Source organism: Alligator mississippiensis, chromosome 6 (genome assembly GCF_030867095.1).
Source record: "Alligator mississippiensis isolate rAllMis1 chromosome 6, rAllMis1, whole genome shotgun sequence".
Lineage (NCBI taxonomy): Eukaryota > Metazoa > Chordata > Crocodylia > Alligatoridae > Alligator > Alligator mississippiensis.
In genome coordinates, this window is record NC_081829.1 from 72067273 (window position 1) to 72089355 (window position 22083).

General features: G+C 47.5%; 1 long non-coding RNA gene across 1 annotated transcript; it reads left to right on the forward strand.

Moving 5' to 3' along the window:
• Positions 1-1553: 1553 nt before the first annotated feature.
• LOC132251267 (uncharacterized) lies at positions 1554-21018 on the forward strand. The gene is made up of 3 exons (XR_009463222.1): positions 1554-1634; positions 14027-14104; positions 19684-21018. It is a non-coding gene; the product is annotated as an uncharacterized LOC132251267 (long non-coding RNA).
• The last annotated feature ends 1065 nt before the right edge of the window (positions 21019-22083 follow it).

Here is a 22083-nt window from a genome sequence, read left to right on the forward strand (position 1 = left end):
GGATGGCCAACAATGAAAAAATTGCTGGAAGAATTGCTGTCCCTTTTGCTGGTGATTGTTTATTTGATCTGTCAGTCATACCACCAATTTCAAACGCATATAGAAAAAAATAGCCAGATCAGAGGAAATAGTACTCAATGCTCACATTTTACCCATACACAATCTAGGAAAAGCCTCTTGGTATAAAATAGACTTCTATTTGTCCCTTTTTAATTAAAGTATATTCCTATCATTCTGGAAAATTGTATTTAAATGCTGATGATTTTATGCATAATTTAACATCTGAAAGAACTGCTAAGTCAGGTATGGGTATGTGCAGGCATTGCATTTAGATCAACCAGGGTTAGGCTAATCTAAACTCCCATCTATGCAGGCATTCACAGGGTTTAATTTGGCCAAAAAATGGTGCACTGGATTTAAGTTAGTGCACCTTAGGAGGTACACTAATTTAGATTGAGAAAGTGTTAACTAATCTAGGAAGGGGTTAACCTGAACTAGTGAATTCGCACACACATTCCCATACATATTCACATAGCCCCAGGGCTAGGAAAGCTCAGCCACCTGCTCCAGCCCTCAAGCTGTGCCATTCCTACTGCCTAGACCCTGACCAAGCTACTTTTAGTACCCCTTGTTCCTTCACAACCAAGCAACTCCTCTGCTCCACCCCAATCCTGCCATTCTCTTCCCTGACCTCTAGTTGCTTACCTTGGGCTCCCCACATTGTTCCCAGCAGAAGCAAATGGCTGCATGCACTGCTTCCAGTCTAGGTTTAAGCAACCCAAAGTAAGCTGCCTAAACCCAGGCAGGATACTGCAGACACTTGTTCACACCCTCTGAATGCAGAGCAGATGGAAATAAAGGAGAGATGCTTAGATTTAATTTGTGTGTAAAGTTTTGCTCAAGGAATTATTAGGCCAAGTAGATGGGTTAGCAAGGTTAGGCCCACCTCCCAAAGACTTAAGTATGTGCATAATTTAAGTGCATACATAGCACCTTTTGAAGTTGATGAAAATATTTGTACACCCAGAAATAAACATGCATGCATAAGCCTTGTAGGATTGTGGACAAAATCTGTAGTTTGTATTATGTTCATTTGTTCTTTCTGTAAAGAAATTAAACAAATTTAAGACTGCATTACTAAAGTTAAAGATGCCCTAGTTAAGGAGGCATATGACCTGTTATATTTTAACTATCTGGTTACTATTTTCTAACCTTGTAACATGGGGACACATTTAGGCAGTTCTGATCACCACAGATATTTCAGAAAAGCGTTGCTTTTGAGCTTCCTTTAATCCTCCTTTCTCTAATCCCCCCTAAGACTCTTAATAGGCCTGATCTAAAGCCAAATGAACATAAAAGAACTTAAGAATTGCCATTTACTTGGGTCAGGCATTGGGTGTGTCTACATGAGATGCTTAATGCACAGTAAACTAATTATACTGCATGTGGCAGAGCACAGTGTCTCTGCCACTTTAAGGGCCTGGAGCCGGCAGCCTCCAGGTGCCTGATTAGGGCAGCCATTTTGAGGCCTATATAAACCAGGCAGTTGGGCTGCAGGAGGTCAGGTAGCAACATTGCTTGGCTGTAGGGCTGCTGTGAATGTCTCAGAGGAAAGGGGGAGCTGCAAGGGGATGGTAAGGAGGCTCCTGGTCCTGGTCATGACCTGAAACTGCACCCTGCTGGGTGTGGGTGGTCTGGTGGGGCTCTCAGTGGTGTGGAAGCCCCCAGGAAGTGCCAGGCCAGTTATCACCCTGGTGAAAGGTGGGTTGGGGTGCCTTAACCCCTAGCTCCCACCACCACTGGGTGGGTAACCCTGATAGTGTTTGTGAGGGGCCCAGAGAGGGTGGACCCTGAGAGTGCATTGTGTATAGGGCGTGGTGCTGCGGTTGCTCCTAGGAGGAAGGGAGTAGTGGCACGGTGAGGCCTGAGGATGAGAGAGAGGGGCTAGAGACCCAGCCTGAAGGGGATAGTACCCTCGACTGGCCCATGCTGGGGCCAGGATGAGTGAGGGTCAAAAGGGCCAGGGGCCCACCGTGAGGGATGCCCAAGAGCCAGGGTCCTGGGGTCCCAACTGGCTTTGAGGTGGGCCAGGGCCAGGAGGCCAAAGGTTCCGGGGGAACCACACCCGAGAGGGGAAGATAGCTTCGCGGGGGCGAGGTAGCCCGGATGAAGGCAGGTGGCCGCCTGATAGGAAGGATCAGAGAGGGGTCCTGTTAGGACAATTCTGGGGCCCAGTATGGGGCCGATGATTATAGTAACACCATGATGCCATCTGCAAGGCTTGGGCTGCGGTATTAGGGGAGGTCGGAGCCGCAGAGCGCCCCTTGGCATCGGGGCATTACAATGGGCAGCCTCCCGCTTAATTGACATTGATATCTGAATCAATTATCATCAAAGGCGTGGCGGGGGAGATAAGCAGGCGGTTGCCCAGAGACAGGTGGGCGGGCCACGAAGAGCTCGGCCCTGAGTAGGCCTGCTGTCACGGTGACAGGCGGGCGGGCCACAGTTTTGCCCCAGGAGGCCCCCTGTCACACTGTGCATTAGTGTGTCATGGCAAAAACCAGGCTAATGCACTAATGTGCAGTAGAATTAGTCTACTATACATTAAGTGTCATGAAGGGCATTTATACACCTACTTTTTCACCTTGTGAAGAACCGGAGATCTGCTGCTTCAGAGCAGACTCAATTAATCACGGAGCATGTAATTAATATATATATATATATATATATATATATATATATATAAAATAATATAGATATGTCATGTTTCATTTTAATCATGGAAGAACATGGATTTTTGGGTATTTTAAAGAGTGAATTTGGGATTTTTAATTTTTTTTTATCAGAGAATTTGCAATTTTTAAATGGGGAGCACCAGGATTCTTGCTAGCAAGGCAAGTGGCAGGACCCAGGCAGAGGAACCTGCTCAGGGCTGGCACTGGGGACCCAGCTGGAGGGCAAATGAGGTGGATGACCTCCTGACCACTTGACATAGGTGGATTAATGCCCAGACCAGATGGGAAATAGCCCAGGGTCCTTCAGGAAATGGGGGCCCCAGGATGGAGAGGCAGGCAGTGTGGGTGGCATGCATATGCAGGCTGGCCACAGCCCTCAGGCATTGCTCAATAACAGGGAGCAGAGCATCCCAGCAGAGCTACACAGCCCAGAGCCCACTTGCTTCATGGAGGTATGTTTGTGGAAATGAAAATGGGGCATAAAGGTGTGGGACAAACTGAAGCCGTACAGTGAGGGAGAGGGCTGGGGCCTGGGGCCATGGTGCTACCCAGCTCCAGCCAGGGCAATGCATGCCTGGGTCAGGGAGCAGGGTGGAAGTGTGGGCAGGCAGGTTTTGCAGGGGACCAGAGGTAGGGGGGAGGGGCAGCTCCCTATTGCTGCATGTACCTGGAGCCAGGGGAGGTATAGGGGGGATGTGCCCCCCAGATTTGTGCATGGGGCAGAGGCAGGATGCAGCTGTTTGCTCAGGTCTGTGCGTGCTGCCTTTGCCTGGGCCCTACGTCCCTTCCCTGTCATGCCAGACAGGATGTAGGACCCTGAGGGCAAAGGCAACAAACAGTGCAGAGAGACCCAAGAAAATACTAGTTCAAGCAGTTGGACAAGTTATTTTAAAAGCTCTATATCTGATGCTAGGCTCCTAAATGAATGGGGTCCTTAGCATACCTGAAAAATCTTTATGCCACTTACCTAGATACCCAAAGCTTTTAAAGCCTAACTTTAGAGCTATGTATTAAATTTTTTTAAAACCTTGCAAATAACACCTTTTTTCAACTATTTAGTTGGTTGTGGCAGAGCAGTGTTTCTGCCTGCCACTTTAAGTACTGGCAGCCAGCAGGTGCCTGATTAGGGCAGCCATTTTGGATTCAGGGCTGCCCATATAAAAGGGCATTTTGCTGCTGGAAGGACAGGCAACAACATTGCCTGGCTGCAGGTATCATCTGGAGGTATGGGAGGAGTTCTAGGGGATGGTCAGGAGGCTCTTGGTCCTGGGCATGACCTAAAACTGCACTCTGCTGGGAGTGGGTGGCCTGGTGGGGCTCTGAGTGACACAGAAGCCCCCAGGAAATGCCAGGCCAGTTACCACCCTCTGTGAAAGGTAGGTCAGGGTGCCTTGACCTCTAGCCCCACAACCGGGTGGGTTACCCACTTTGTAGGGTCTAAAAGGTGGACCCCAGAGAGAGGGAGAGAGAGTTGGACCCTAGACTCTTAACCTGTCTTGACATCCCCCAACTGGTCCAAGCTGGGGCCAGGACTGGAAGGGTCAAAGGGTCAGGGGCCCACCACAAGGAATGCCCAAGAGCTGAGGGCCTGGGGTTCTGACTAGCTTGGAGGTGGGCCAGCGCCAGTGAGCCAAAGGTCCCAGGGGGACCACACGCATAAGGAGGAGCAGCTCAGGGAGCTATGCAGCTGGGAATGAAGGCAGAATAGGCTGCCTGAATGGAGGGATCTAAGTGGGGTTCAACTAGTAGGATTCAGGGGCCCAGTGTGGGGCTGGTGATATTGATAACATCTGGATGCCATCTGTGAGGCTTGGGCTGCAGTGTAGGGGAGGAGCAGAGCCCCAGATAGTGCCCCCTGGCATCAGGGCAAGAAATGGGCAGCCTCCTGCTTAAGCAACATCAATTAATTAATTAACAACAAGGCATGGTGGGCAAGGAGGCAGGTGGTTAGCCCAGAAAAAGGGGGGTGGGCCACAGGGAAATCGACCCGAGAAACCAACGTAACAGGGGGCTCTAATAAAAGGTATACCCAAAGACTCTAGCTACAGGTCAACATTCCCCTCCCTCCACCTTGCTGGACCATCCAGGAAGAGTACAAAACACCTGCAGATGCTCTTTGCCTGAGCAAAGGTATTTGTACACAAGTTTTCAAAAAAGATTTTTCTAACTATTTTAGTTGGTCTAATAAAAGATGGCTCATGGTGGTGGTTTTACCAGTCTGACTGCATTTGCTATGTACTAAGTGTGCGGGCCGGGAGCAGTCCGAGGCCCTTTTTTCATGCGGCGGGCTGTGGCCAGCAGCCCGGACATGCCGGGTCGGGGAAGACAGGTGGCACGCTAGACTTAGGCACGGATGCTTAGTGGTTGATTTAAGATTATTTTACTTACACTGAAGATGGTCGCAGTGCAGGCAGGAAAACTTTCTTGAGTTGCGGTTACAAAACAAAACAAAAAACTCGAACCTGCAGAACATGAGGGTACGTCGCAATGGGATTTCGGCGACGGGAGATGAACAAAAACCTCAGGAGTACGTCATGATGGGGTTTTGGCGATGGGAAGAAAAAAAACTGCAGGACTCGAACCCCGGGTAGAGCTCTGGATTCACTCACACGAAGTTTGCTAGGCTCCGTGGAACTTGCGCACAGGGAAGGGTATGTCGAGGGATCAGGCGGCGACGGGGAGAGGCGAGAGGTTGATCAGACCCCTATAGCCTTCTTGAGATGCACGCTGGGTCCAATAGGCTCCGCAGCGCTTAGAGATCTTCACGAGACGTGAAGTTCTCCTCCTCCTGATAGTTGTGGAGTCCTCCAACTTGGGCGGAAACCACTCAAGCCTCTTATACGGCTAGCAAGCCAATCGCTAGCCGCCACGTAGGAATAATTTAGAAATGGCCAATAGTGGGACACAAATTTGCATGCGGGTGGCGGGAACTCCTTTGCACTATGCATTTTCTCTTTGCAACTAAGAAATGCACCCTGCAAAGAAAGCTACGAGTGGCGGGAAATAATTCAGCAGTGCCGAAGCGCTCACAAACAAAAATCACACCCTTGGGTTGTGACACTAAGTTACAAGGAATAGAGCATGGCTCCTGGCCAGTTTAATCTTTCAGGATGGCTTATCCCAGAAGCCAATATGCAAGAATGCCAGTCAGTGAAAATGCCACAAGACAATGGGTGGGAAATAAATAGGGGTGGAGGGAGGGGAATGTTGACCTGTAGCTAGACTCTTTAGGCAGATGCAATATCTTTTATTAGACCAACTAAATAGTTGCAAAAAGGTGTTATTTGGAAGCTTTTGGACAGCTACATCCTCTCAGTCAAAAAAAAAAATTAAAAATGGTGAGAGATATGAAAGATGGTCAGAAATCTCTCAGATATTAAAAGGCCAGTCTTTAGAAACGGGGGTTTAGGTTGTAGCTGTGTCTGCCTATGTCCTTAGGCCAACAAGGTTCTTTGGGCAAATCTGATATCTTTTATTAGACCAACTAAATCGCTGGAAAACGTTTTCTTAGCCAGCTTTTGGGTTTAAAAACCCCTTGTCAGACTGAGGAAGCATCTGGAGTTGTTCTGTGCTCTTCCTGGATGGAACAAATAGTAAAGAGGCCAGAGGCTGGTATGCATGCAAGAAAGCCAGCCAGTGAAAATGTAAATTGAGGAGTCAGTGGGTGAGAAACAGGGCATGGGGGAGGGAGAGGAGGGATGAATGTAGCAGGTAAATAGTGGAGAGGTATCTGGGGAGTCAGATATCAGGAAGGTTATAGACATTGGATTTGTGACATACTATATTTAGTCCATGACTTTTTGTATCCAGGAAGTTAATAAATTGAAGTTCATAGGCTTGTCTGTGTGTGTTTAAAAAAAAAAAAAAAAAAGTGTTTTGTAAATTCCCTTTGAGGATTAGAACTGAGAGATTGGAGAGAGAGACAGGTTTTTTTTTTGTGAGAAATGTGTCCCCACTGGTAATGAGGTATTCTTGTCTTTAATAGATTTCCAGTGTGTGTTCATTCTGATGCACAGTTGTTGGTTGGTCTCTCCTACGTATTTTCCATCAGGGCATTTGGTACATTGGATGAGATGCGTTACATTTCTGGAGGTGCAGCTGTAAGAGCCAGGAATGTTGATGGTTCTGTTGTGAAGTGTAGTGATTGTGGGGGCGGTGGAGATACGTTGGCAGGTTTTGCATTTCTTGTCATGGCATGGTTTGGATACATGGGCTGTAGGAAGTTTGCTTCTGGTGATGAAGTTTGCGAGGTTTGGTGCTTGTTTGAAGGCTAGGATGGGTGGTTCTGGGAAGATCTCTTTACGAATTGGGTCTCCTTCTAATATGAGTTGTAGACTCATACTTGAGGCTATTGGTATGGCCTGTATTTTTCTTATAGTAGTTTACTGTAGTGTAGGTACAATGTAAAATGTGTATTAAAAATAGTCAAAGAAGAGTCTACATGACTACTAAACTAAAACATCATTCTTTTCATGTTTAATATACACTTATGGTGATCCCATGCATCTGAGTAACTTTCCTAAGGCAGTTGTTTTATTCAGTTCTGTGTGTGGCAAAATAGAGTAGTTAATTTCAACATTGGGAGTTGTGATTTTATTTATTAATGCACGGTAAAAACATTTAATGGGTCTATTTATTAATGCTTTTTGATACATTCATGTTTGTAAAGGGATGTGGGGGGCCTCCAATTTTCTGTTTGCTCAGAGCCCCACATGGCAACAGTGCTGTACAAAGGACAACTGTGTAGCCACAGCCCAATGGCAGCTGGCTCAGAGGGGCTGTGGCATAGGCACCATAGGAAAGCCTCCTGCACAAGTTACTGGTCAGTCCTTATCCAGGTCTGGCAGGTGTGTAATCATGGGGGTTGATGCTGTCACAGGTGGCAGCAGGTCACAGCCAGGCAGCACCCCTGCTGCCACTCTACTGCAGTGGGTAGAGGGTGCAGGGTCCACTTTAGGTCAGGGCTGCTGCAGCAGGCCACCTGGCACAGGGGGCTAGTGTCCCCATTTGTCAACTGGTTGGGCCTCAGAAACTCCTGTCTATTGTGTTACCCAAATGCCATAGGCCCAAGGCTCACCCAACTAACTAGTGGCTCCTACAGTGTGGGGCCAATGAATGAATAACACTAACTCCTTGGGAGCAAAGAACTAAAGCAAAAACAGGATAGGAGTGATGTGGGGGGGTCAAAGGGTCAAAATGTGAAAGTAAGTCCTCCAGAGGGGGACACCAAGCATGCCCTCCCAGGCCACACCCACCAGTCCTCAAAAGCATCCAAGAAGCCATTGGATGCCATCCACTGGTGCTCTGCCCCAAAATGTGCACAGACAAGGGGGACAGGTAAGCCCCCCAAGTACAGCAGTGAGCCCATGTTCCAGCAGATCCCATGTAGAGTGGGTGGGAGTGAGTCCACCTGCCACCCATCACCCACCCCTCAGAAGCTCCTGAGAGCAAGTAGCCCTGAGCTGCTTGTGATGGCAGCATTTTATACTGCTGGGGCCAGGACAGGTGCTGTCCCCAGCCTCCAGCTCCCCCTGGCTGCAGATCTGGGAGGAGCTGGGCAGCCTCAGTTTGTCCCAAGTGGCACAACTTGCTCCACACCAAAGTGTATGTTCAGGCATGTGTGCTGAGCCAAAAATCCCTGGCACAAACTTGTGCTGCTCTTATTTGAGCTGCTGCAAGTGTACATGCCTGCATGTGTGGACGTGCCCACTATGTCCATCTAGCTCACATAGTGGCAGAGAGTGAATGCTGAAAGGGATGAACAGGGTATGACCAGGGTTTTTTTTCCAGTGTTCTTCCCTTACTTGCAGCCTCTAGCACTGAAGGTCTAGGAAGTTGTGATTCAGAGGCTGTGCCTATAACTCTCATGCTTAATAGCTACTGATGTACCTTTCCTCCAAGAATTCATTGAACCCCTTTTTTAATTGGCTTAAACCATAAGCACTAGGTATGTGAGAGCCTGTGGGCCCTTTGCCCCCTCAGGAAGAGAGTAGGGTGACCACCCATCCCTAATTGGGTAGGACAGTCCTGAAATAGGAGCTTCGAGTCCTAGTCCTGGGACAGCACTTGTCCTGGATTCCCAGTATCATGCAGGGATCTAGGTTTTCCATTCACCACAGAAAAGCATGGGAAACATCAGGTTTCCCCTTGCAGGCTGGAACTGTTCCAGCCTGCAAGGAACTGAGATGAATGGGATGCATGTGGCCAGGAATACAGCCCCAAACAGTGCTGAAGAGAAGCTCCTCCAGCTGCCTGCAGGTAAGTTTATGTGGGGAGGGCAGATTGAGGGCCCCCTCAGTTACAGAAGGAGTGGGCTGGGGGCTGGGGGCACTGCCCAGCGAGGGCAGTACATGGGACTGGTGCAGGGAGTGGGACAGAGCCATGGGTGACTCATCCAGGGGGGTGACTCCCTGCCACTGTGTACACCCCCAGGGAGGGGACATGGGGCGGGGGGCATGTGGGGTGGATGCTGGCTACTTGCTGTGGCCTCAGGGCTTCCTGCCTTGCTGCCCTCCCCCCATGGAGTTGTGACCCCTGCTGCTGCTGGGCAGGGAGGGGGTACCTCACCATGGTGGCATGGCTAGTGCTGGACTCCCAGGGGAGGGGCAACAGGACAGGGAGCCCTAAGCCTCTACTCTCCCCATGGGCTCCACTTGGTTCTGTTCAGGTGGTGCCACGTGGGGGAGCATCATCTTAGGCTTCACCCCCCCCCCCCCCCGTCCTGGCAAAAAGTATAGTTGGAAACTATGAACTAAACTGTCAGCTTCCACAACATCTTGTGGCAATGAATTCCACACTTTAATTACAGGTTGAGTGCAAAAACCCTTCCTTTTATTAGTTTTAAACTTACTACCTATTAGTTTTATTTTGTGACCCCTAGTTTTTGTGTTGTTAGAGATAGTAAATAATAAACTTAAGAAATTCTTGGATGGTTATTTTGCTAGAGTGATCTGACCCCAGCTGACTTCCTGCCCCTTAGGCAGGGGGCTGGACCCAATGATCTCTCAAGGTCCCTTCCAGCCCTAATGTCTATGAATCTATTAATGAATCCTTTATCGTCTCTTTTCTCAACTGAATTGACCTATCCTTAGTCTCTCCTCATATGAAAGCCCCTCCATACCAATAGTTATCCTTGTTGCTCTCTTCTGTACCTTCTCTAGTTCTTCTATATCTTTTTTGAGGTCTGGGGACCAGTACTAGGCACAGTATTCAAGATGTGGACACACCATTGATTAGTAAGAGGGCATAATGATATTTTCTGTTTCATTTACAATTCCATTCTTAACATTTCCTAATATTTTGTTTTTTTTATGTCTGAGGAGCACTGAGCTGATGATTGTAGTAAACTATCCATAATGACTCCCAGGTATCTTCCCTGCATCATAACAAATGAGTCTATTATATTGTAGGTATAGTTTGGGTATGTTTTGCTTACATGTGTCACTTTATATTTATCTATATTGAATTTCATCTTCCATTTAGTTGCTTATTTGCTCAATAGATCCAGACCCTTCTGTAGTTCCTCACAGTCCACCTTGGTTTTTACCACTGAAGAGTTTTGTGTCATTTGCAAATCTGGCCATCTTGCTGCTTACTAGGGCTGTGCAAAATTTTGGCAGCCGTTTCATTTTAGAGGTGTTTTGGCCTATTTCAGCACCTGAAACACCAAATCTAAAATGGAATGGAAAGCTCCAAAACATCTCCTAAACTAAAAAAACCATTTGAAACGTTTTGGAATATTTTGGAGGTGGGCTTGCAGGGAAAGAGGAACTCAGAAGAGGGAGAAGGAAGGGGGTGGAGAGGACTGCTCTGATACTGACATCTGTAGCTGGCCAGTATCTGTTATCTATCCCTGAGGTCCCTTCCAATCCCAGTGCTCTGGGGAGTGTTGGAGAAACAGCATATAAGGCTCTGTGTTAAGCCTTTCTCTGCCTTTTGTGAGCTGTCCGTCTGGAAGCAACAGCATGTGAAAGGTACTGGATGCCTTCATTGACTGGCTTGGCTTCCTAGTCAGTCTCTTGCTAGTCTTGGAAAGGATTGGATACACCTTTCCAATATATTACAGATAGAAGATATAGTAATAAGAGAGAAGACAATATAGTAAGCAGACAGAAGATATAGTAAACACATATATTAAACAGATAAAAGAAGATATATTACACAGAGAAGATATTACATGCACACAAGATATATTATACATGCACACATTTTCCAGCACAGCAAACATTATGAAGCATGCTAGAAAGGCAGGTGCCAGGTCTTCTGGCAGAAAAGTGAGAGGGGGCAGAGGAAGAGCTATAAGTCTTCCCCCCCCCCCCCCCCGCCTGAAACTTAGATGCACCCTTTTTCCTAGCAGCCATAAGGCTTCTACTGCTGGTGGGAGCAGTGTCTGCACCTGCCCCACCTCCAGTGACACCAGCAATATTAATAACCCCCCCACACCACCAGCATGACAAGCACCAGCATGAGACTCCTTCACCCCTATTTCACTTCCAACCCTGATCCTCCCAGTTCCAGCTGGATCTGGAACCATGGGAGCTCAGTGCCATAGCCAGGAACATTCTGGGGAAGGAGCGGGAATCTGAGTTTCTGCTCCACACCCCTCAAAGTTCTCCTAGAGCCAGGTCTTCTCTGGAAGGCACTACTGAGGAGGTTGTGGGGGCAGGTGGCTCAGCTTCCCCTGTCATTGTGCCTCTGCCTGCTGAGGAGGGGGATAAGGCAGGATCCACACCCACACCCCAGAAGTGAGGTGGTAGTGTAGTGTGGGATCATTTTGGGGTGGCAGATGATCCCAAGTATGCTATCTGCCTCCACTGCCAATGCAAGACCAGCCAGGTCAGGAGGCATCACCCCCTTGCCCTTGCTCCTCCTAAGCCTGGCACCAGTGGCAGCATGCCCAAAGGGTAGTCCCCCTCTCACTCCAAAGACCCTGTCCCCCAGAAGCAGAGGCAGGCTACCCTGGACCAGTGGGGGAAAGGTGGAGAGAAAGGGGAGTGCATTCCCAAGGTGAGTGAGGTCACCCAGAGCATTTGGGAGATGCTTGCTTTGGATGGCCAGCCCTTCTCCTTAGTTGAGTGGCCAGGGTTTAGGTGGCTTATGGTTCTCATAGCCCCATCATATCACATGCCTGCACACACCACCTTCAGCAGGACAGTGGTGCCCTCCCTGTATGTGACATGTAGGGAGTACTTGAGGGAGGAGCTGCATTAGGCATCAGGAGAAGCTGGGGTGGAGATCACATCTACCTCTCCCTTACAGGGCACTGGTGTGATCAGTCAGGCCATCACTGGGCTCTCCTTCAAGTGGAGGTGGTGGATGAGTCCCACACAGCAAAGGAGATCATGGGAGCCATGAACTTCATGGTACAGGGGTGGCTCATTTGGCAGGATGAGCTCACCTGTGGGTTCATGGTCACTGACAATGGGGCCAATATGGTCAAGGTCGTCCATGATGCCAACTTTATTGGCATCCTCTGTGTGGCACACAAGTTGCACTTTGTTTTCAGGGATGCCTTGGAGGGGGGCAGGGCTGCCAGTGACGGCACCAGCAAGCTAATTTCAAAATGCAGGAAGGTGGCAGGTTACTTTCACTGGATCATGAAGGGGGACAGGATGCTGTGGGATAAACAAACAGAGCTGAACATCCCACAGCACAAAATCATGCAGGATGTAGAGACTCGGTGGAACTCCACATACCTGATGCTCGAGAGGCTGGTGGAGCAACAGAAGGCCATCCATGAAATGGCTTTGCTTGGGGAGATTGGGATCAGCGGCCCCCTTAACAAAACAGAGTGAGATACCATCTCCCAGATCTTGGTGGTCCTCAAGCCATTCCTCTAGGCCACTGAGAGCCTTTGCACTGGTGATGCCCTTCTTAGCCAGGTGATTTCCCCATAGTGAAGGAGCTTCAGAACCAAATGGAGAAGTTCCAGGGGATTGATGTTACCAGCTGGAGGAAACTGCTGTCACCAGAGGTGCTGGCACTGGTGAAGTGGCTGAAGGAGGGTGTCAAGACATGGCTGGATCCATTACAGTCCAGTATGGTCCCTGTGCTAGCAGCCATGTGCTGAGCTCCTGTGCCAGGATGAACTTGGAGGTAGGGCTGGGGCTTTGAGGAAGAAGGAGGCCCCAGGTCCTGGGCATGACCTGACACTGCACCGTGCCAGAGTCAGGAGGCCTGGTGGGACTGCCAGTGGTGCAGCAGCCCCCAAGAAATGCCAGGAACACCAAACCCCATGGTGAAAGGCAGGTGGGAAGCACCTTATAACCAATGTGAGGGACAGGCTGGGAGGTGGGGGGAGAGTGATATAGCAGATAAAAGTGGAGAGGTACCTGGGAGTCGGGCATGGGCCACAGTGTTAGAAGAGGTATGGAGCTGCAGAATGAATGTCACCCTCCTGCCTGAGAAACATCTGAATTAGTTTTACATCAAGGTGTGGCAGAAAAAAGAGGGATGGGTGGTTGGCCCAGAAACAGGTGGGCAGGTGGAGATCTAACTGGCACCAAGGAGGCCCCTTGTTACCGGCTACCATCCCTGCTGGTTTCATCCTGCTCTGCCTACACACACAGTGTCATGAGTTTTGCTTTGAACAGTTTGAGGTGCAGTTTCACAGAAACCCCTGCACCTCTCTCCTTGAAACCTGGCAGGCTTCATGCCCTGAGAAGGGGCTACCATTCCTGCAATTTGCATCCAAAGTAGACATGAAGTAACAAAATTTATGGGCATTTTAGTGATTTCCCCATTATAGCCTATGGCCAAATCACCAAAACAGCATTGAAACTCTGAAACAGATTTGGCCAAATCAAAATGGAACAGTGATCCAAAACTCCAGAACAAATCGCTGTCCTCTGAAATGGCCAAATCCAAAACCAAAACAAAACAGCCATTTTGTACAACCCTACTACTTGCTCCCATTTCCAGGTCATTTATGAATATGTTAAACAGCACCAGTCCCAATACAGACCCTGATGTTTGCTTCTTTCCATCCTAAAAACTGTCCCTTTATTCTCACTCTTTTTCTATATTTAAGCTTATTTTCAATTCACAAAAGGACATCTTGTAATCCCATGACCTACCTAACTTCATTAAGAGCCTTTGATGGGGGATCTTATCAAAGGATTTTTGGAAGTCCAGATATACGGTGTCAGCTAGATCATGCTGACTAACATGCTCAAAGAATTCTAGTGAGGCGTGATTTCCCTTTGACAAAGCAATATTGATTCCCACCCAGTAAGTCACATTCACCCATATGCTGAACGTTGTTGTTGTTGTTGTTGTTTGTTCTGTTCCAGGAACAGAAGTTAGACTCACTGGTCTGTAGTTTCCCATGCTGCTTGCAAGTTCTTCACTTCCTCAGGGGACCCATACAGGTAATGAAAGGGCTTCCATTCATCTCAATGAATTTGGGCCGGGCTTAGTCTTGTATAACTCTTCGTGGAAAACCTCAGATTCTTTACCCATGATATAGTATGGATATTACAAATGCAAAGTTAGCTGTATCTGTGTATGATTCCGAGTATGTATGTATGTATGTATGTAGAGTACATATCCTACAACTGCTCCAGTAGTCCTGTAGTAGAACAAAATATAATACTAATTCATTTTAATGCTCAGACACATTTGTAGTATATGGATCTATAATGTGCTCTGAAGTACAGATCCAATATATGCAGTAACAGCTCTTATGAAAAGTAGCTGCTGCTGCTACTACTACTACACACATTCCTGTCCTTTCTAAACTTAAAACTTTCAGTTATTAAAGTTTTTTTTTTTTTTTCTAAATATCAAAGCTGACAAGTTCACATTATAGATTACTGGCTTGTACCATATAATTTTACAACCCCAATCTTTTAACATGCTGAGAGTTTTAGGAGCTGAGATTTTAAAGATAAAAGTTTACAATACATTTTTAATATATAAACATTCACTCTTATTCCAAACCATTTAATACTAAGTTTCACTTTTGAATAAGATGCACAGAACTGAGTTTCAGATAGTTTCAGGTATCTCAGTAATAGGAGCTCAGAGGATCTTGTGATTTATGGTTATAGTTCCTGTGGCACAATAAATGATATCTTATTGCAATAAGAGCTAAGTTTGCAAGTCAGGACTCTGGATACGGGCACTGAATAGTCACTCAAGGTTTTTTTGATATTTGTTTCTGAAGTTTTACTTTAGTTTAAGACAAGGTTTGTTTACAGTTGATTCAGGATTTTGATTTGGCTTAATTTAAGATCGTGATGTTTTCAAACAGATGACAATTCACAGCATATGTTCATCTCATACCTTTTTGCAGTGGAGAAGCAACTTTGTCAGCCTCTAACTAATAGAGTTAGCTAGTGAAGCCCAATATAAAGATGGTAATTATAGTTACTGGCTATAGAGAACAACCAAAGGAAATGGTGGGAGGTATATCAGCATCTCCAGTCTCTAAGGCTGCTTGCAGACATAGGTGACTGGTAGGGTGGGCATGTGACCCCCTGACGGAGCCATCCCTGCTGTCAACATCACCGGCAGCACCTGTGGGTGTTCGACACGCCCCACCCAACAGGGCTGTCCCCACCATCGACATAGCTGGCGGTGTCTGTGGGTGCTCAGTGTGCCCCACCTGACAGGGCTGTCCCTGCCAACAACACCGCCAGTGGTGTCTGTGGACGCTCACCAGCTCCGCCCCCAGTGCCGGTGGTGGAGTCTGCAGATGCTCACCAGCTCTGCCCCTGCTGCCATCTCTGCCTTTGCAGGTGCCCTCCCAGCCACTGGCAGTGGCTTCTGCAGGTACCTCCCCAGACTCAGGAGGCACCAGTTGCTCATGCTTGCAGACATGAAGAAAAACAAACTGTGCTTTACTTTAAACTCAGTGCACTTCCATGCTGAGGCTAGCGCACATTCAGAAGAGGCAGTGCATTAGTTTGACCCAGCTCTGCAGTATAATCCATAGGCAGCGGAAGTGGGGGCTAATGGGGCTTAGCTTCCCCCCCCAAATGTGGGGCAGCAGTAGAGCCACAAGGCAGCCTGGCCGTGGGCTTCCAGTGGCTGCAGCAGGGGTGCACAGGCAGTGGTGAGGGAGGGAGTGGGGCTGGGGCTGGGATGGTGGACAGGCAGGCGCTGCACAGCCGGCAGGGTATGGGACTGAGCCGTAAGCAGCTTGTCCAGGGGGCTTGGCTCCTGCTGCAATGTGCATCCCGGAAGGTATGGGGGCGCATGCCTCTAGATCTGTGTGGGGCAGGGCAGGCTGCCACTGGGCTGGAGCTGGGGTGGCACCAGGCTCTTTCCAGTGAGGGGGAGTCTGGCTGGGCTGCACTTGGGATGGGTGGTGGCGGCACTGGAAAGGGACTATGTTGGGGGGGCTGCAGCCACCCCAAAATTCGCTGTAGCCCCCCTGACCCTTCCTCCCAGCACTGTTGCCACCTGCCAGGAAGAGCCCAATGCAGCTCTGGCCTCACCCCACAATGGCAGCCTGCCCTGCCCCATGCAGACCTGGGGGCAAGTGACCCACTTGCCCTCCCAGAGCATGTGCAGCATTGGGAGCCACTCCTCCCCCCCGCCCCCTGGATGAGCCACAGCTCCGTCCCATGCCATGCCCCACCCCAGCTGGGCAGCATCCTGCCCGAGGCCCTGCCCCACTCCCTCCCCACAAGGCCTTTTCTCCTCCCCCTACAGGCTCACCTGCTGGGGGGGGGGGCATAGGCATGTGCACATGTGTGTATGCACTTAGGCCCCCCACCCCACCCCAAATGTTTTATTCCTCCACCTATGGCAGCCTCTGTATAGATTGGGTGTTTTAGTGGGACTTTGGGTGTTTTTGAATCGGCTATTAGATAAAAGTTCCAAAAAGCTCTGCTGAAGCGCTCAATCTATATAGATGCTGCAGAGCTGGGTTGAACTAACATACTGCTTGTTCTGGTAAAGTGTGGTATTTTATGTTTTTTGTTTTTTCAAGTCTGCAAGAAGTCTAAACACTTACCATTTATATCCAATAATTAAAGTATTTTCTCACATACAACACTAACCGGGAAAAAATATGCACTCTGTTTTTGAAAAGCAGAAGGAAGAAAAAAGATCTTTCCTGGTAGAATGTAACTGAGTAGCAGCAGCTGGGGAGTCTAGCCTGCTTGTTGTTTTACTCCCTATGAGTCACCTGTAGATTCAACTTTTGCTTTTGCCTGGTACCAGGTAGAAACTGATTTTGGGGAAAAAAGGCATGTTGTGTATGTGAGGAAAATATGGTATGCTGCATCCTTGGAGGAATTATTTGTACCTTCTGTACTCTGCATAAACGTTGATTATATTGACACTGATATCTGACATGCATCATGTGGTCACCTTTAGGTTAGACTACTGTAACCTCCTATATGTGGACCAGCCTACTGACATTACTCCATTTTGCAGCTTCTGAATAGTCTCTATTATGAGCACATATCACCTACACTCTATTGACAACACTGAAGTGAAAATTCCGGGTTCTAATTTGCCTTAGAAATCCTGAAGTTTGGAGGATTTGGACCCTGTCAGCCTAAATGATAGAATAGAAGTTGTGATCTTCAGAGGGACATTAAAATACCCTGGTACACTAACGCTCAGTCCTAACTAGCTTAGGAGCTATATGATCAATCGGTGTTAACTAGAGATACAATAGCATAGAAACTGCTAGCTGATCTATGGTAAATACAGTATAGGTCAAAAGGAAAAACAACACAGTACTTAGACCGTGATTGATAGAGATAGATAACATGTGTGTTGTATTATTCATGGTTGCAAGAAGGACTTATCAAATGTATGCCATTTTTAAAAACCTTATTTGATAATATTTCTTGTGAAGAGCTGCAGGTGATCAGCTGGAAAACTTAGGAAATGTGCCCTGAATATCACTGTCCTGCTGTAACCAGGAGAAAAGTATCAGGGTGTTCTAACTGGCTTTGGATTTCTCTTCCAGCATTTATTTGGCAAAGTCTGGGTTGAATGACAGCTTCATACCCTGTAACATTTGCTGATTTACAGGCTTTTCCTAGGGGAAAGAATTTTTTTCAGGTTGACTGAGGTTGAAAATATTTTAGGTTCAGAAGACTTCATTTAAGCATTTCCTTTCTTTTGTAATAGAGTGCTTTTTTAAAACTCTGTTTTAAAGTCGATTTAAGGAGTGGTTCTTAATCATCTTAGACTCAAGGCCCTCTTCATTTGACTCAAGGCATCCACAATAACTTCAGTGAATTGAGCAACCCCTCCATTTCAAAAACTTGTTTGTTACAGTGCATATGTCCTTGCAGAGGGATCAGGTAATGGGAGCAGGGGAATGGCCTAAGCCTGCTCTGGCTCAGTCCCTTTCCAGATTCAAAAGTGAATGTCAGTTTATTTTGTTATTGGCCAATCTGTGCAGCTTGGAGAAACCCACAAAGATTGAGTCAGTTCAGCCTCAGGCTTTTTGACTGCCTGTATTTAACCAAAGTGATATTTTAGACCACTAGCTTAGGCATGGTTCAGTTTACTACACTTATATTTCAGTTCAACTGTCTACTAAACAAGCTTTTTACTTCTGCAGGATAGATATTTGGTCATTGATTTTGATGGGTTTCAGTCTGTATAGAATTAAGATAGAATATAGTTGAAATTTTAAATCAATTTCTCTCATGGTCTAGATCAGTGATTCTCTTGGGTCCACTGGTGCAGAGGGGGAATTTCCCCCACCCACCCTTCAGCCTGGTTGGGTGCCAGCTTAGCCCCTCACTTACAGGTGTGGGGTGGGGAATAGTCCATCCGGTCTGGGCCCAAGGTGGTACCTGGCATCAGCCCACAATGGGGGATCTCCGCAGCTCAGCAGGGGATCTACTATGCCAGGTGATGTCCTCCAAGTCCTGCCACTGGTGTAAAGGGGAATTCCACCCTCCCACTCCCCTGTGCAGTCCAGTGCCAGCTCAGCCCTGGGCTGGAGGGATTGCTCCCCACGCACCTACAGGGGTGGGGCTAAGCCAGCACCAGACTGTGCGGAGGGGTGCAAGGGGGAAATTCTCCCTCTGCATTGGCAGCAGGGCTCGGGGGAACCCCCACTCATGCATGGAGACCTGGGCCGGCACCAGGCTGGAGGGACTGCTTCTCCCCCCCCCCGTATGTCAGTGACTTGTGTGGGTCTATGGAGGGGAACCCCCACACACTAGGGAGCAGGTTCTGGGGTTAAGTAAGGGGGCTTTGTTCTCCTGCCTCTCCCTCCCAACCCCACTGGGCTGACAGGCACCGGCAGGACCAGGGCTGCAGAACAAAGGCATTGATGCCTCAGGTCTGTGGCATCCCTGGGGCAGCAGTGGGGAGGAGCATCCCTGCTTGACATCATGTGAGACAAAGTTAGCCTGCCCACCATATGAGGATGGGTTTCCATAGAAGTTCAAAGCATCTTGGGATGCTGGGGGACTATGAGTTAACTTGAGTAGGGTGGGGATCTGGGACAGAATTTTGATAGACTGGTTTCACCTAAATCAGTTTAGTCTGATTCATCCACGTCTATCTGAAAACAGTTTCAGCCATTTGGAAACTGATTTATGTGCACTGAAGTTCTGTTACAAGTTTAAACCGGTTTACATTTAAAGTCTGTCCCTAGCTTTCATGTTTAGAGGAAAAATCCCCATTTGTAATTTTAAGCTGAAAATGTCCATTTCAATCCAAGTACATATAAAGCATATCTACCACTGACAGTAGCTGAAAAATCCTACTTCAGAGACTTCATACTTCTGGGGCAGAGGGGAGTTATCCTTAAAAATGCTAATAACACTTTGGAGAAATTGTTATCCTCTAGTTTTCTCAGCCTTTGATTGCCAAATCTTATTTACAGTGGACTCTAAAATGTTTCTTTGAGGTGGAAGAGTCTACCAGGTATCATAATATGTCCTATTTTGAAGAAAGGTAATATATTTTCAGCTGGCAAAATGTTTCTAATATGTTTGTTTTTTTTTTTTTTTTTAAGAGTTTCAACTAGAAGCCCAGTAAAAGGAGTTATAATCTGTTCCTATCATTGGACCATATTCTTATGTCTCTTGTAAAGCTTTTACATTATACAAGTTCTCTAGAAATGTAAACACTTAAAAATGTAATGGATAAGAAACAAAGACAGACAATCATTAAATACATACGACATTCAGGCAGAAGTTAAAAACTTTTCTTGGGTTTTGCTCTGGTGAGATTCAATGCCCTAAATTTCACTTTGAAATTTGAGTTCAGATTAACTCAAGTTATCAAGAGTTGCACCAAGCCATGTGAAACCACAAACAGATACTTTTAATACAAAGACTGTTTTGGCCTATGCTTTTCACAATGGGGTGTAAAATGTTTAAAGAAAATTGGCAAAATTGATCCCATTTTGTATCAAATCCTCACACAAAGAATCTTTATGTAGGTTTGCATTTCTGTGAGAGCATTCTACATTGATCAGTGTAGACCTGATCAAAAACACTCTAAATAGGCTTCATTGGGCCTTTAAATTGGGGCTTATACCATTTTTCCTAATACCAGCGCATCTATTCTAAATCTTGCTGACATTTTTTTGTGCTCACACACATGATGTGGATGCTGGCTGTAGCTCTACTAGCAGTAGAATTCACCTCTCTTTTAACTGGGTAATGACATGAATCCAAAGGCATTCTTCCTTTCTTGATGTGCATGTCTCTATTTTGTAAGTAAACATATAACATCATATGTAGTAAAGTTAATTATAGCCTATATTATACTTGTTAACAGATTTGCTTTATATGTCCAATGTGAAAATTCACTCCAATTCATGTATTCACTTACTTTGAATCTGGGGTTATGTACTCAGTTGCAATGCAAAAACTGTGACATGGCACTACTGTGCAGTAGTATTAGGCTAGAGAGAGAGATCAATTGGGCAATGTTTTATTGATATATTTACAATTTTAAAGCAATTTAGAAGTCTACCACTCTATCATCATAATAAAATAAATTTTAAATATCTATATGTTTTGATGTTTGCATTTGGTTTTCTTATCACAGAACAATTACAACTTCCCCTGACCCCTTTACTAACTAGGTTGTGGGCACAGCGGCCCCTGTAGCCACAGCTCCTGCCAGCAGATCTCATTTTGTCTGGCAGATGGGCATGATTCATAGATGTTAGGGTCGGAAGGGACCTCAATAGATCATCGAGTCCGACCCCCTGCATAAGCAGGAAAGAATGCTGGGTCTAGATGACCCCAGCTAGATACTCATCTAACCTCCTCTTGAAGACCCCCAGGGTAGGGGAGAGCACCACCTCCCTTGGGAGCCCATTCCAGACCCTGGCCACTCTAACTGTGAAGAAGCTCTTCATAATGTCCAGTCTAAATCTGCTCTCTGCTAGCTTGTGGCCATTGTTTCTTGTAACCCCCGGGGGCGCCTTGGTGAATAAATACTCACCAATTCCCTTCTGTGCCCCCGTGATGAACTTATAGGCGGCCACAAGGTCGCCTCTCAACCTTCTCTTGCAGAGGCTGAAAAGGTCCAGTTTCTCTAGTCTCTCCTCGTAGGGCTTGGTCTGCAGGCCCTTAACCATACGAGTGGCCCTTCTCTGGACACTCTCCAGATTATCCGCATCCCTCTTGAGTTGCGGCGCCCAGAATTGCACACAGTACTCCAACTGCGGTCTGACCAGAGCCCGATAGAGGGGAAGTATCACCTCCTTGGACCTATTTGTCATGCATCTGCTGATGCACGATAAAGTGCCATTGGCTTTTTTGATGGCTTCGTCACACTGCCGGCTCATGTTCATCTTGGGGTCCACTAGGACTCCAAGATCCCTTTCCGCTTCCGTGCCACCCAGCAGGTCATTCCCTAGGCTGTAGGTGTGCTGGACATTTTTCCTCCCTAGGTGCAGCACTTTGCATTTCTCCTTGTTGAAGTACATTCTGTTGTTTTCTGCCCACTTGTCCAACCTGTCCAGATCTGCTTGCAGCTGTTCCCTGCCCTCCGGCGTGTCTACAACTCCCCATAGCTTTGTGTCATCTGCAAACTTGGACAGAATACATTTGACTCCCTCGTCCAAGTCACTGATGAAGACATTAAAGAGTATTGGTCCAAGGACCGAACCCTGCGGGACCCCACTGCCCACACCCATGATGGGTGTGTGATGGGGAGATGTGGAGTTTGCATGGGGGGTGGGTGGGTGGGTGTGGAGGGATGGTGGAACTGTGGGTGTGGGGGGACTATGTGCAGGGAGCTGTCCAGGAGGGTGCACCCAAAGGGTGCAGCCCCCCACTCACAGGACATGAACTGCCTCCCCACAGGGCCACAGCTCCCCCACCCTCAGGGTCCACAGATTCCCCCTGCAGGGTCATAGCTCCCACATACAGGGCCCACAGCTCACCCCGGCAGC